This window comes from Tamandua tetradactyla, chromosome 4 (genome assembly GCF_023851605.1).
Source record: "Tamandua tetradactyla isolate mTamTet1 chromosome 4, mTamTet1.pri, whole genome shotgun sequence".
Taxonomy (NCBI): domain Eukaryota; kingdom Metazoa; phylum Chordata; class Mammalia; order Pilosa; family Myrmecophagidae; genus Tamandua; species Tamandua tetradactyla.
In genome coordinates, this window is record NC_135330.1 from 134,524,018 (window position 1) to 134,540,354 (window position 16,337).

The window sequence follows — 16,337 nt, forward strand, 5'->3', positions numbered from 1 at the left end:
ATTTTAGAGCAGCTAGAAGTAAAAAACTAAAATTGGGAAATTGTAACACATGTCAAGGTCTGAAATATGCTCTACAACTAATTGTAGTGCTGTGCTTGGAGATTTATAGCTTTTTTTGGTATATATATATATAAAATATATATATTATTGTTCACAAAAAAAAGAAGGAAAAAAAAAGTCTATTGTGATTAAGTATTTAAGCCCTATAGCCTCCTATATTCTGGAGCAGCTAGAAGGAAAAATATGAGAGTATCATATGGTAGCCCATGACAAACTCTGGGATCTGTCCTGTAACCACTTTTTGAAGAGTGCATCAAAAATTACTGCTTCTTTTTATTTCTTTGCTTTGTATATATGTTATATTATACAATAAAAAAGTTTAAAAAATATATAGATAGCAGGAAAAATGGTTTATAATCTCTTAGGTGCTCTTCTCAAGTGTAGCAAATAGTAGAAAACATAAAGATGCATGAAAAAAATATGGGTGTGCTAGCTAAGTAAATAGCCAGAAATCTGCTGGGCTTATTTTATCTTAGTAAACTGCTCTTCCTTAAGCCATGGAACAAACTCAACTTGATTGGTGTCCTTCAATGGGAGAATGCACTTCCCGTGATTCTAAAGAGAAACTACTGAAGCAGAAAAATATGTAGAGAGAAACTTTGTGGCCTAAATCTCTTATACCTCTTCAGATTACTGAAAACCTGCTTTATGAAATACAGGGAGAATTCAAACGTTGCCTCTATAAACAAAAAGAGGTACAAATGCACCTATGTTATTATTTGATCATAGGCTAAAACATTAGGGAAACTATGACATAGATCAATAATATATATTTTTTAAATCCCCAAAAGAGGATCATGTTTACAAATTGGATTTAATTTCCAATATAAATTGACATCAAAAGTTCATATGAAGGGCGGGCCACGGTGACTCAGCAGGTAAGAATGCTTGCCTGCCATGCTGGAGGACCCGGGTTCGATTCCCGGTGCCTGCCCATGTAAAAAAAAAAGTTCATATGAAGACTGCTTAAATCTGAAGAAACCTACAGAAATAATATATTGTCAACTCTATTAAATGAAACTTGATAGGTTAATAAGAAAACTAATTTTAAAGAAAACAAAGCTGATAGAGATAAAATAAGGAGAATAATGAAATTTCAAAACTCCAAGTGCAAGTGGAAACAAAATCATGATAAATATATATTAAAATAATTGTTTTGAAATATAGGTTTAAAACATAGGTTTAAAATAATCCTCAGAATATATCTAAAAATAACAGAAAGATGAAGTCAATGGAGAGATGATAGGTAGATACTAATATGTTTGAAAAGGACAAATGGAACCGACACTGCATTCAAAGATGTTAAAGATTAAAACAAAACAACTTACCTGAACTACCACAGAAAGTCTGAATTGAAATCTTACCAGTGACTATACAAAATTAGTAAAATCAAGTGCCACAAATATAGATTTGAAAACCTATTGAATCTGAAGAGTTAAAAATGAATCTTAAAGAAAAAGAATCTTAAAATGTATACCTGAAAAATGGAACAAAATAAAAACTAAAATAAATATACTAATACTAATGATAATAGAAGAAAACATGTTCCTGAACTGACAGAGAATATAAACAATAAATAGAAATTTCTCACAGATTGCTTGCCAAAAAATAATTTAAAGAATAATATACCATTGAAATATATTAATAAAAAGGTATTTGGGCAAATATATGAAAAGTCACTCAACATCATACAGGCATACCTCATTTTATTTCACTTTTTTGTGCATTACGGATATTGCTTCTTCATATTTTGCAAATTGAAGATGTGTGACAACATTGTGTGAGCTAGACTATTGCTTTCATTTTCTGAAAGGCATGTTTTCATTTCATGTTTCTGTGTGACATGTTGGTAATTCTCATTATTTCAAAAATTTTCATTATTAATATTTTATATGTTATAGTGATCTGTAATCAGTGATCTTTGGTGTTACTATTGTAATTGCTTTGGTGCACCATGGCCCACGGCCATGTAAGAAGGCAAACTTAATCAAAAATGTTGTGTGCATTCTGACTGTAACACTAACTGGTGTTCCTTGTCTCTTTTCCTCTCCTCTGGCCTCTCTAGTCTCTGAGATATAACAATATTGAAATTAGACCAATTAAGAATCTGAAATGTTCCTTAAGTGTATAAGTAAAGGAAATGGTCTTCCTAAGGCTACAGCTGCCAAAGATAGTGATTCCTCTGATGGATCTGGGCAAAGTAAATTGAAGCCCTTCTAGAAAGGATTCACCATTCTAGATACCATTAAAGATATTTGTGGTCCGTGGGAGGGGTTCAAAATATCAACATTCATTGGAGTTTGGAAAATGTTGATTCCAGCTCTCATGGATGACTTTGCAGGTTCAAGACTTTAGTGAAGGAAGTAGGTGAAGATGTGGTGGAAATATAATGAGAACTAGAATTAAAAGTAGAGTCTGAAGATGTGACTGAATGGCTGTAATCTCATGATAAAATAGATGAAGAGCTGCTTCTTATGGCTGAGAAGAGAAAGTGGTTTTTGAGAAAGAAGTTGGTAGTTTTATATAAATTTGACATGTGTAGAGTTTTAGTCTGTGATTCTTTAATTTGTCAAAATGGATAGAAGTCACATAAGTAATTACATTTATCAATAACAGAGAAAACAGTTATGCTTTTAGCCTTGTCTCATCATAGAAGTTCATTTTTTTCTTTTTTACATGTATTACTGCAGTCTATCTTTATTTACAGAAAATACTGTTAATGGGGCTATGTATCTTTTTTCTCTAAATATTTCTCTATATCATGGTAGCTCTACCTATTGATCTATATATTATTGTCTGGTGAAGCCCAATCAGAAGGTATTTACATCCAACATTCATAAATTCTATGACCAGGTATTCACCATTGATACATAAAATCACAAAAGACCCTGAAGGTTGTATTCAATTACGAGATTTACTGTATTCTTTTTAATACTGGAAAGAAAATCCTACTCCCAGTGTTTTCTTCCTGATTATATCTATTGTTTTTTTATTCTTATAAATAATTGCAGTTTCCAAGATTTTCTAATAAAGCTAATCTTCTTAGTTCTGAAAGCAAGAGTGCAAAGCTCTTATAGTTCAAAGAATTTTTCTTACATAATACTTTCTATTATACCTGTATACATTAAAACCACCTTACACACACAAATAAAAAATTAAATAGAAGACCCAGCAATTTCATTTTTTTTATCTGGATACTTCACATGATTTGATTGATTAAATCCTTCTGAGAAGTTGCTGTATCTGTCTATTGAGGATTATTTTAATCATCACATCACCTTGTGAGGGGCTCAGTTGCTATCTTTGTGAGAAGTTGATGAGTTTTAGAGAGGTTCAGTGAGTGATTCAAAGCCACATAGCTAGTAAGAGCAAACACAGACGGCTTGTGAACTAACATCTGCTACACTACAGGAAAAGGCTTCATGGAGGTAGTGGGCTAGAATTGGCTGCCACTTTGAAATTTAAAAAGGGAAGGGGCACTATGCCCAGCTAAGAAAATTTGTGAGTAGATAGCAAATTTGCATGAGAAGAGTAAAATTTGCAGGAAATGCAATCAGTTTTCAAATTTGCATTGTTTTAAATTTCTAATTACTTAGGAAATAGCATTTCTTGTTTCTGTTTTGGAATTTTTTTGTCAGAAACACAAAAATACATTTTCGGCATTGAAAGGGGAGGAGAAATCCAATTAAGAAATCTGTGGCAGAGAGGAGACATCTACACAAATCCTTATTAAAATTTATACCTACCATGGAAACTATAGGCATATCACAACTGAAAAATAAACCCAGTTTGTATTTGGAATGTTTCTTTCAAGTCAGATAGAATGTAATTATACAAAAATGTCTCCATCCTTGACCCTGTATCAAAGATCAGCCCAAATCATTGGTGAAGCATCCCAGAGCTGTAAATGAAGCCAGAGTCCTGGTGTTACAATCAGAGCAATGGATATCATCTATAATTAAATTATGGATTATAATAACTTTATTACCCATCTTTAACTTGGCATTAAACAGTGTGAATCGCAGCATGGAGTCTCCATCAGCTAACACTCCTGGGATGAGGATTCAGATGAGACCATCAGAGCTGAAAATAAAAGCTAGTTTCCAGATCTCTGCCAAGGAGATGATGTCCTCTGTATTGTTTAAAGGAAATGAGAAGACCTGGCATGTGGAACATAATTTTTGTGTAGGACATAAGTGCTATGTTTTGAAAATATTTCTCAACTTTCTTAAACAATAAAAATAAAACTAAAAATGCTTTCATTGCTAAGTGCTAAATGTCTTATATTATTAGATATATTTAATATAAAGTTTGGCCCCAAAGGGAGGGCACTAATTATAAAGAACAAGAAGGAATGCTCCTCAGGTCTTAACTCTGAGACATGTGTAAAATTGCATAAATAATATAAACAAAACAAACAAATCTCAGGAGGCCAGACACAAGATATTTATTTCCCATTAAATATTGTACTCAAGTATTGCTGTTGACTCTCACTAATTTATCTAAATAAAATAAAATATCAAATGGTAATTATTTCTTGACACTTTTGCCTAAGCATAGTTTTATTGTTAATGTATTTTAAAAACTTACTATAATAATTTTTAATGCCAAACAAGATTTTCTGAGAAAATTTTAAGTTCCTTCTATAGGTAAATTGATTTTATAGTTTTATGTGTTATGATATATCTAGTGGTTTCAATTGAGTCGGGCAAATGTTGCCGTTTTACAGGTGAGGAAGCTGAGATCAGTAAATTGAGACTACAGATAAAGAGGGTATAGAGACGGTCGGTGTTGAAAAATGAACTGAAACAAAATTCCTTAAGCTGATACCTGTATAATATTGACTCAACTAATACAGTTTATCAGTCATTGAGTTTTGCTTGATTTGTAAGCCTCATGGATGAAATAATGATGCGAAGAATACAGAAGCATAAGTTTCATATTTTCTGCTATTTTGTTTACAGAAAAATGTTCTCTGTGTATTTACTTTACATATCTGAATATGTGAAACAGCAGGTATTTGAGAAAAAAAACTGTAGTATAACATGGTTCTTCTCTGGAAAGAATAACAACTGTTATACTGTCAATAAAGCACAGCACTTGAGGAAAATGCCAGTGGATAAGGAGTTTACATTGCACTCAGTGCTGCTGTCATACCTCTACATGCTTCGTCTGTGCAGGACTCAGACCCTTCATGCCTTATCTAAGATGATTAAGGCATCCTCATATTTCCCATTGCGACGGGAGCCACAAAGTAAGTTGCAGAAGGTCAAATGGAAGTTAGACCTTGTACAATTTATTACAATCCAGAGCCATCAGCATGCAAACAAATGGCTCTTACCTAACTAGCACTTTTACTGATGTGCTTTGCCACAGCAAGAAGCCAAAGATCTCTGATGGCCAATTGAAATTAGTAATTAATTCAAAACTTCCAAAATGCTTGCCATTATCCCATGACTGACAAGTGAGCCTGCAGTTTATTAAAATGCACCACAGGCAAATAGGAGATGTCATTCTGGTGCACCTTCAATTGTCCATACACCCATTTTGACCCTTATAATATCTGCTTTCAGCCTAAGTTTGTATAGGTTACAAACAACAACAGACAACAATGGAAATCCTGTACCTTATGCTTAAAGTTTAGAGGAGCAGTAATGTGTCTAGAGACATTTAATGTGTGCTCTAAAAAGGGAGGTAGGAGGCTAAAGCAGAATTCCATTTCTGGAGCACAAATCATTAAGATTTAAAGATCCCAGGAAAAGATGGCAGAGTAGTGGTGCATTTGTCTTTTACTTCTAAGGATTCAAGTTTTAAATTTACTTCTTGTAAAATGATTTTGCTAACCTCAGGCTTTCACAACCTCTGATGAGACCTGCTGTATGTGAGGTAGAAGGAAATCTCAAGGAAGTAAACGAGCCACAAGAAAAGTAGTGAGAAAAATCATGAACAAAGGCATGAAATAATCTCACAACTATTCCTTGATTTTAGTTAAGTTTTCAGTTAAGAAGTTCATTCAAATTGTTGTTTTCCTTTTTTATAGTTACTCTAGACCTAGTTTTTAAAATTATTAGCATTATAAAGGCAAACCATGCACTTTGTGAAATAATGATGTTTATTTTACTTTCTATTACATGTACTCTTCATTCCCACAATTTCTATATATTGTAGATTTACATAAGATTTCTGTATAATGCCCAACTTTAGTGGGAAAAAATATAGAAATGCAAAGAGCTATATGTAAAAAGGAACATGCTGTTTAACATTTAAGTTACAAATAGGTTTTTGAAGAATTTTACTGGCAACATTGATTTATGCTATGTTTTATTACAATATAGCATTTATCTAATTTTATCAGAATTTCTATTTTATTGAGGTGAAATGATAAGTTTATATTAAATAATGTTAGCCAATGTTAAGAGAATAGTCTCTTTTGTCTTAATCTTCAAAATAAGTTTTATATCATGATTTATATTATAAAGGATTTCATTAACTGCTTAGCTAATACTGTGTAATGGCAAAAATAATCAGTTTTGAAAGGTATATTATGTGATGAAAATAGCACAAGACAGTTTATATTTATTTTTGTGGCATTAAAATTGTAGCTTTATTCAAGCAGTTATTTTAGTTTCTAGTTTTATACAATCATTGCTATTGCTTTTGATCATATAATGAAAATTGCAAAATTGCTTGCATTATTAAACAATATAATTATAAACTGACTAAACTTTATATATGGCAAAGAGTTTCTTTTTAGAGATTTAGATCCAAAATTATTTCAATTAGTTGGCTCAGACTTTCTGTGCAATTTATTTTCAACACAGACTTTTACAGTTGTCCTTCAAGATTCAAGCATTCTGTTCTAGTTCATTTTGACGAAGGTGAGTTACTCTACATCATCTTGAAGGAAGCTTGTGCTATTCTTAGTTGCTATAACCAGCTGCATTACTGAAAGCAGGTGCTGTCCTTACACATTGCAGATGGATAGCTTCAGATAAGAAAAAGCCTTCTTGGTGAATGGTGGACAGAATTTTGATGTTTCTGTCTAGTAGGTTATAGGGTTATCATTCACATCTCTAGGTGATTTGGGGAGATGGCTGTGTGGAGCGATAGATAAAGACTCATTGGACTGTCACCAAGGAAAAGAAATTCAAGAGAAGCATGTGAATTCATTAGTTAAAAAACAGTACCATAGTTTTCAGGCAAAGGCAAGTGTGTGAAAAAATCAGCTGCATATTCTTTTTCATAGCATGTCTGTGTTATTGGATTACATGAAAGAGATATTAGATGAGATGTCCTGAGATTCTGGATTATTATTATTATTTTTTTAATCAAGCAACAAAATAGCACACTTGGAGTTAAGGTATAATGTAGCTGTATTCAAGTAATAAGATGAAATGTAGATGAAGGATAAATGATATACTATATACATTATGCTTTATAGTACAACAGAGGAGATTGTAAGGTTGAGAGGATTCTTTTGTCTTTCTGTGATTTATTTTTACTTGGTAGATTTATTTTAAAGGAATTTATTATCTAATGCCCACAGAATGTGTAAGTTACACAGATAATTAGGTAAATGAAATTGTTATTTCTTGACCAAATATTTTCTATAACAGAGAAAGTGTAGTCCATTAGATGAGGATAGAAAACTTAAGCTATGTTTGGACCCATGACAGCAAGGCAAACTCCTATGATTGCAATGGAGTCAAAATATGAACAATTTTCAGTTTGAATAGATGTTGGCTTGCCTCAGGACTTTTATTAGAAGGGCATAAGGTACCTATCTTCCAAAGGGAATGATAATAACTATCATGGAAAGGATTGACATGAATGAAAACCATCTCTAAAATGCATGAAGTAGCAGATACTCTATGATTGCTAGTTATTTTCTTTCCTGTTTCTGAAGATTTTGTAATAATTTATCTGGTAAGGAATGTTACTAATTCTGGTAAGGAAAAGTTCCTAAATTTGACTTTGGAGACAATCTGGACTTTGACTTCAGTTTGTTCTTTTTTTTTTCAAAGAATCATGACTATAAGTAACCCTAAACCCTAGCATTTTTGAAGCACTCCTTTGTAAATCCTAGTCAAGTATTTATTTTTGCAATTTATTATGATTAGTTATTCTGATCTCAAATTTAATTAAGTACCCATTATATATTAATAGCGGAGTCTTACATATGAGTTATCATAATTATTGGATTATTTTGTATTATTATTGATGGGTTCCTTGTAATTTCAAATACATTTTTAATAAATTTTATTTTACCTAATAAGATTGAAGTAAAAAAATTAAAAGCTGTGAAGAGCTGAATTTATAAGCATTCCCAATTAGTTGGTTTATTTCTTTTCTCATTTTGAGAACTTTGCATTATTCATTCATTTGCAGGTAGGTTTCTTTAGATTAAATAATATTCTGAAGAGTTCAATTAGCTGGATTCTCCATGTTCACTTATGTAGAGTATAAAAAAATGAGATTGTTTTACCTGAATGAACTTACCATTATGAGAATGGCACTTAACTGAGAAATATCTTAAAGTAATAAAACTGTATTCCTAAATTTGAATATCTCCATCAGAATTCTGAACAAATAATACTGCTTCTCTACTTACGCAATTCTAAGTTAGCTTTGAAATAAATATGTTTATTGTGCATGTTCTTTTATAAAATCAATGTATAGTCACTATAGAAAACTTGTAAAATGCAGAAAATTGGGAAATAAAAGTAGTCCCTCAAATCCTTACATAAAGCATACTTACTAAAACCAAGTAGAGCACAGTTTTAATGTGTATGTTTGTGGTTACTTTGGATCAACTATTTATACCATTAATACCATAATATAAATATTTTCTTAAGACATTAATTATTTTTAATAACACTTTAAAAGGAGTATATTTAGGATAACGAATGTGTTTTAGTTTATACCTGAGTCAGTCCTGGTTTATTGCACTGGTTTATTTACAGATTTGCCTTGTTAAAATTGTCTCCAATTCAATGAGAAATCTTATGATCGCTTGAATAATACTCTGAATGAAAGTCTATGTATTTTTTAATTCTCTATTTTTATCCATTTAGATTGTTTCCAAAATTTGCTATTGGCAAAAACAAACAAACAACAACAAAAAAAAAAAAAACAAAAAAAAAAACTCCAATGAGCACCATTATCAATAAACATTATTTTTCTTGGTGAAATTTTTAAGGGGCAATCACTGAGTGAAAAATAGTACAATATTTTCATGCTCTTTTTCTGTATACTGAATTACTTTCCATCACAAAGTTGAGCTCTTTAAAAACATTATCTCAAATCTATCACTGCATAATGCTGCCAGCAAATGCAAAATTCTGCAGACATATTTCATTTAACAAAATTTTCAGAGTATGAAACCTGCTTTCTCTTTTGTAGATGACATGAGCAGTAGTGATTCACTGATTAGAGATGCTGTTTTCTCATAAATGTTGACCAATTACATTTCTGTATTTGTCTAATATGTGTGTATTTTGATATATAAATATATACATACATATGTATACATATACAGAGGGAGAGAGGGATGCATTGCATAAGCTCTCTCAAGTGGTACAGTTAACTAGGACAAAGAATATAGTGTATGTAAATACAGGTGCCTAAGATAATTCTCCCCTTTAATTGCACAACCTGGTCATAGCTCTGAAGAGAGTCAGACAACAAGTGTGAATAGTCCTATCTTTCTAAATAAATAATATTTAGATTGTTTTTTGATAAGTCAATTAATTATCATAAAGTACTCAGCATGTACTTGAAATTTTCTTAGGTGCTGAAAATCATGCTTTCTTTTATTTAAAGAACAATTTTGTTTAGACAATATATACAAATGTCTTATTCCACATGCTAAATTCTATGAATTTCTAAAGCCAGATACAAGTGGCCTCCTTCTTGATAAAACTTTGATCTTATGTAATTTAGACATGTTACATAATCCTTCTGAATTTTCCTGTATTCCGTTTGTCTTCTATATCTTATTTTTTATATGTAGCTATCTTTGAAATGTCATATTTTAAAATAAAGTTATAATTCCTTCCAAGCCACTCATATTTGTTCATCTTATATCATCTAGTTCAGTTCTTTATATAGTAGTGCAAAATATTTGCATCTTGCTTAAGTGAGTGAAACTAATCGATAATCAATATTTGTGTTTGTTGAATAGTAATCATGCATTTAACAATTAACCACTGATGAAAAGAAGATGAGAAAATTTTGTTTTTTAAGTGACTAGACAGCACTATTTTTCAGAAAGAGAAGGAGTTTGAATATCAGAGTACCTAGGTTTTACTTCTTATCTCACAAAAATCTGTCTGCCTGAACGTAGACACAAGTCTTGGAGATCTTTTGGTCACAGTTTCCTATATGCAAAAAGATAGAGGTTGGGCGGGCCACAGTGGCTCAGCAGGCAAGAATGCTCGCCTGCCATGCCAGAGGATCCGGGTTCGATTCCCGGTGCCTGCCCATGTAAAAAAAAAAAAAAAAAAAAAAAGATAAAGGTATCTCCAAGCTACTTCTTTGTTAAAAGATGCTGTAATTTTAAATGTGGGTGCATTTTACAAAAAACATGCTAATACATTTGTAATTTGGAGCAAAAAGTCTCCTATTGCTATTTTTCTAATGCCTAAGTTTCAGAAGTTTTGTCTAAACTGTTTTTTCAATATACTTTTGTAAGATACAGGGTATATGTTAAATAGAATTCTTACAAATATTTCCTGTTGGATTTCAGTCTCACAGTATTTTTTTTTTGAATTATATTACTAAGTAAAAATGCTCTTATGAAATTATATTTAGTTTATTCAGTATTTTGAGGTCAGACAGAAAAAGACAGTGGGAAACCTGTCTTTTCCAGTGGGAAAGAAAGAAGAATCTGTCTTTTTTTCCAGAGTATTGGAGAAGTCTGAAAAGACTGCAAAGTTAGAGATTGAAATCACTGATAATCGCTCAAGGTTTTCCCTTTGTACAAAAATATGTGATTTCTGTAAGGGTGATTAGAGGAGGAAGGGCTTTCGAAAATGAGCTGGCTTATTTTTACTAGGTTTCCTTCAATGTCAGTGGTATGAAACCCCTTAGCAAAATCATTCTTTTATAAAATGCTACACTTTCATTGGTCTATAATCAGACCAATGAAATCAGAGAGCAAACGATGATATTAAGTCCAAGTTGCTATATTTAAGATATATATAAGACTAGTTTAAAATATTGATATCAAACACTTTAAATCATGCCAAATGATGTGCGATACCTAAAACGTCTAATTCAGCACTAGAGTTCTGAATCCCTCTATTAAACTGCATGTGAAAATTTATCTGTAAAACGTAAGTCAGTTTGCATCTTTCCTGTCCATACCTTTTGGTATTTAAAGTGTTTAATACTTTCAAATATATCTTTTTGTAAGTACTGTAACCATTGTGCACTAGAATTGCAATGTCCAATTTTTCAAATTTAAAACTCTAATGCATATGTATTTTTATATCTGTGTATCAGGATGTCACATAATATAGCATAATTTCACTAGGCAGAATTAATCCACCTGATCCCATTAGAAAAGATTTCTTTTATATGATAAATAACCTATAAAACCTACATATATATTCCCACATCCTTTTTACAGATTTTACATAAAAATTCCAAAAGTTTGCCTTTAAAATACATTGTATAGAATACTTTATTTCTGCCATGTTTTTTTTTCCTCAGAGGTTAAGTCATGGTTATGTTTTGTGACTTTATAAATTGTGTGGGTGTATAACTGTCTTTTGGTGTTTGGTTAAACAGGTGGACGATATTTGCTTGCAGAGATGCTTCATTTTACCTTTTAGCCGAAGCACATTTCTAATTTGTGGCTTTTGGAGTGCTAAAATGATGATCCCAACTTGTTGCAGTGTTGTAATTTACTGAATATTATATTTGTTACTTTTAATGACTCAATATACAAAGGCTAGTGATACATTAGAGAGTATAAGAGTGCTAATTAAAGGGTAATGGCCATTCCAAAAGTTAATGCTTGTTGTATTTGAAAGAGAATAAATTGATATAACACAATCCATTTTAAGAAAGAACTTCCTTTATATGATGCCGTGACCAATTATACTATTGGCAGTTCAGTAGACATATAATCATGTCATCCAACCATTAAAAGGAATTTTAATAAAAGTTTTGGAATGCAGAATGCATGGAGCTTTTCATTTAACGTCCTTAAAACAGAACTTTTGTCTGATGCTTATTTAAATGAGAGACAAGGAGTGCTGTTCCAAACTTTGGGAGTAGTTAAAATGCCTCCAATAAAAATGGCAGCATCAACAGGTGTTATTAATTATAGGCAAATGTCTTTAATGTCTATCTTATTCACCCGCTTGCACATATTCATTGATAATTTGGTTTCCTTTTGAAAATCTGAAGAGTGTACAGCATGATGCAGGGAAAAATTGATTGTTCTCTAAATAATAGGTTAGAAGAAAGAACTATCACATCTGAGCATTATGGACCTTACCTCATTATGAAAAGGAGTTGAAGTGAAGTGAGAGAAATGGTCTGATGGCTCTGAATTCATGAAGTGACGATGATGAATGAATGGAATTTAGCTCCAGCTGTAGCTGTATTTTAGATTCCTGCATACTCACTGATGCTAGATGCATTTAAAAAACAAAACTTCCAATTAGCAACCAACAAATTTCTCCTCTAAAGTAATGCCTAAACAGAGCCCATCCGGGAATTTGTTCATTTTTCTGAAAGGGAACCCTTCTTTCATAACAGCTACAAGCATCCAAAGGCATAAAACCCACAGTAGATATCTTGGAAATATTGCAATCAGTGGTTTTGTTTTTCCAAATTTAGATAAGCTGCAAATCCCCAGAAGAGATAGCATGAACAATATTTGGTCAAATGGTATTTACTTATCTTTCCACGCAATCTTACTAAAGGGAAAAATGCAAAATCCAAAGCTAAATTTGAAACAAAAATAAACTAGTAATATTTATGTGTTGCCTTATTTTTCTCAAGATCATATTCAACCCTACTTTTATACAAAAATGTTTCATTAAAAAATCATCAAAATCTTCCTGATAATTTCAGAGTCCTTTATTTCTCTCATTTATTTGCAATTTAAAATTTAATGCTGCATTTCCAGTGATGAACTTAATGTTCCCACAACCTCCCACTAGATCCATCACACCTGCCCAGCAGGTAATTGTATAGGAAAGCCCAGAAGTCCAGACCAGGAGAACTTTACTTTTTAAGAATAAATATATATTTGTAACTTCTGTACATTCACATAAATTTATGAAAAATTCCTCTCTCAACCAGCCAGGGGTACAGGGACATACTGCTGTATAATATTCCCCAGTCTAACTGCTGGTTTTAGTCATTAAAGTGTTATACTTAAGATGTTTGTCTCTGAAACAAAACTGACCTATGTACAATTCCATTTAGTTTAAATGCTTAAAAAGATTTGTCCTCCGAAAATCTGGGAGAAAAAAATATTCTGTCCACTTTGAGCATAGTGAGTATAAACCTCATTCTACCACTAGTGCCTGTCCATAATCACAACAAATTTAAATGTTTACTGAATGAGTACAACATAGATGATAGCATAGAAGACCAGAGCTCAATTTAGGAGACCTGAAATAAATTGTTTTTCATTTATTTTTTATTTTCATTCTATCTCCTGTCAATTTTATACAAAGGGTCCTGGGGGCTTGACGTTTATGAATTGTTAAAAAGAAGGTAGACTACATTTGCCTCATGAATATAATTTTTGCTTTCAGAGATTGAACAAAAAAACATTGGGTCAGATTCTTGTGATTTGAGGGAATAGATACAAGTAAAACTGATAATCTGAGAAAGCAATGATCCATGCAAAGTGTACTTCACCAAAAAAGCAAATCTGGCCTCCATCACTCCATTTGTAATCTTGGACAGTTCTTTAACTTTTGTTGACTTTAGTGTCATTAAATATAAAATGGTAACTATAGTAGCATGCACTGCATAGAGTTGTGCAAAGAATTGAATGGGCTAGTAAATGAATTAATGCTTGGAAAATTTTTGAAACCATATGAGATGTAAATAAATGGGGTTCCTCTGCTTACTGCTGCTGGTGGTGGTCATCAATTTTGTTTGTCAAAAAATAAAGAGCTGCATTGAAGGGACCAGCTTGAAGTAGGATTCTTTTATTTTTAATATCTTTATTGTACACAACAAGCACACATTCTCGATATGCAAGCATTCTATACATGGTATACAATTAGTAGCTCATCAATGATCACATAGTTGTGTATTTATCACCATGATCATTTTTTTTTGAACATTTGCATCTCTCCAGCAAAAGAAATAAAAAAGAAAAATGAAAAAGCTCATACATGTCATATCCCTTAATCCTCCCTCTCACTGACCACTAGTATTTCAATCTACTCAATTTATTTTAATCTTTGTTCCCCCTATTATTTGTTTATTTTTACCCATATATTTATTCATCTATCGATACTGTAGATAAAAGGATCATCAGACAAGGTTTTCACAATCACACAGTCACATTGCAGAAGCTGTAAGTATGGTTCTTTTTGTCCGAGATGATATATTAGTAACAGTTCTACAGGAAAACAGGATTGACAGTTCTGTTTGTATCTGTAAATACTAAGAGATTTGTTATAGGAAATAGCTTACTCGACCATAGGATTGGCAAGTCCAAATTCTATAGGGAAAACCCAAATTTAGAAACTCAGCGAAGGTGACATTGAATTCCCCCAGAAAAGCTGCAAGTTGGGAACTACGGTGAAGGTGATAATACATTTCCTAGTAAAAGGTGGCTGTCTGAACCAGAGATAGAAAACTTCTTTATGACTGCTGAAATCCTTAGTTCTCATTTTTAGCCTTCCAACTGTTTGGATGAGGAGATTCCTCTCTTTGCTGAATACAATCTCGTTGGTTGATCGTATATATAATCAGCAATAGACTTAATCAATTAATTAATTATGTAGATTCATCTATGAAATACACTCACAGTAACAATCAGGCCAGTATTTGCTCAACCAAACAACTGGGCAACATAGCCTAACCAAAATGACACGTGAAACTAACCATCACAGGTGGCATTTAGAAATCATTCTATATTTGCACATTTAACTATCATTTAATCAACTCTGAGTTGCTTTGTATTTTTTTGTTTGTCTACATACTCATGTTACTTTTGTTTTCCTTTTTTCATGATGCTTTCTTTTTCTTAAGAATGTAAGTCTTGAATATTTTTATTCCATATCATATTCTGTTAATCATCAACTCTATCCTCTTTTCTTATACATATATTTTATTGTGTGTTTGGCTTTATAAACATTTTCCTAACAGCTATTTATGTCTTCTGCTATATCATTTTTATCTCCCTTATGATTTTGTTTACCTCTTTGAAGAAACAAACAATTCACAACTCACACACATAAAGAAGAAAATGGTTCCAATATAGAACTACCATTGTAAAAATATTGCATAGATAAATAAGTGGAATTTTATACTAATTTAAATTAGAAGTTTGTGCACACATTATATACATATATTCAACTTATTATAACAAGTTGAAGGATCCTTGCACTATTCCCCATAGTAAGAATGGGAAGCCTATAAAGAAAAAGAAAATGTATACTTCTCCAGAAAAAAAAAGAAACAAAAGGACTCTTACAGCTACGTGTATTTCAGTATACATACGTATTGCATTAAAGTTTCTATATATGCATATGTTTATAAATTTAATTGCAAAAAATGACTGTTTCCTCCAAATAAATACACAATGGGGAATTCTGTTATTTTTGATACTGTGAGCACTATATATACACATCTCCCCCTTATCTTGGAAATTTCTCTATCCCTAAACCTGTTTTTAAGCGTATTTGAGATTAGTACCAAAAATCCTAGCTAAATTGTTTGTACATAATATATTATATATAACTAATTCTATTTACACTAATTTGTGCATTTCTAGCATCACAGGAAAGTTATTCTCATATTACTAATCCTGTTAATAAATATAATAATAGCAGTAACTTTCCTTTTAATATGTTCTATATTCTTTTGTGCATTGCTCATGAAATACTAGTGAAAATCTAGTATGAAGGGTGATTATATTTGGCTGTTTCTAAAATAGGGACATATTTTCTCATTGTTATAAATAAGTTTATTTGAGACATAAAATCTTGTTTACATATTCAGTGAGAAATCTAATTATAAGCCTCTGCGTTTTAAATTTTTTCTGTGACTTTTGTTGCCTTGTGACAGTT

The 16,337-nt window shown here is 31.7% G+C and overlaps 1 long non-coding RNA gene across 1 annotated transcript in view; it reads left to right on the top strand.

The window, feature by feature from the left end:
• Positions 1-4,548, top strand: part of LOC143679362 (uncharacterized) — a 177,933-nt gene extending 173,385 nt beyond the window's left edge. Inside the window, exon 6 of the long non-coding RNA XR_013173686.1 lies at positions 4,074-4,548. This is a non-coding gene — a long non-coding RNA (uncharacterized LOC143679362). The remainder of the gene's footprint in view (positions 1-4,073) is intronic.
• The last annotated feature ends 11,789 nt before the right edge of the window (positions 4,549-16,337 follow it).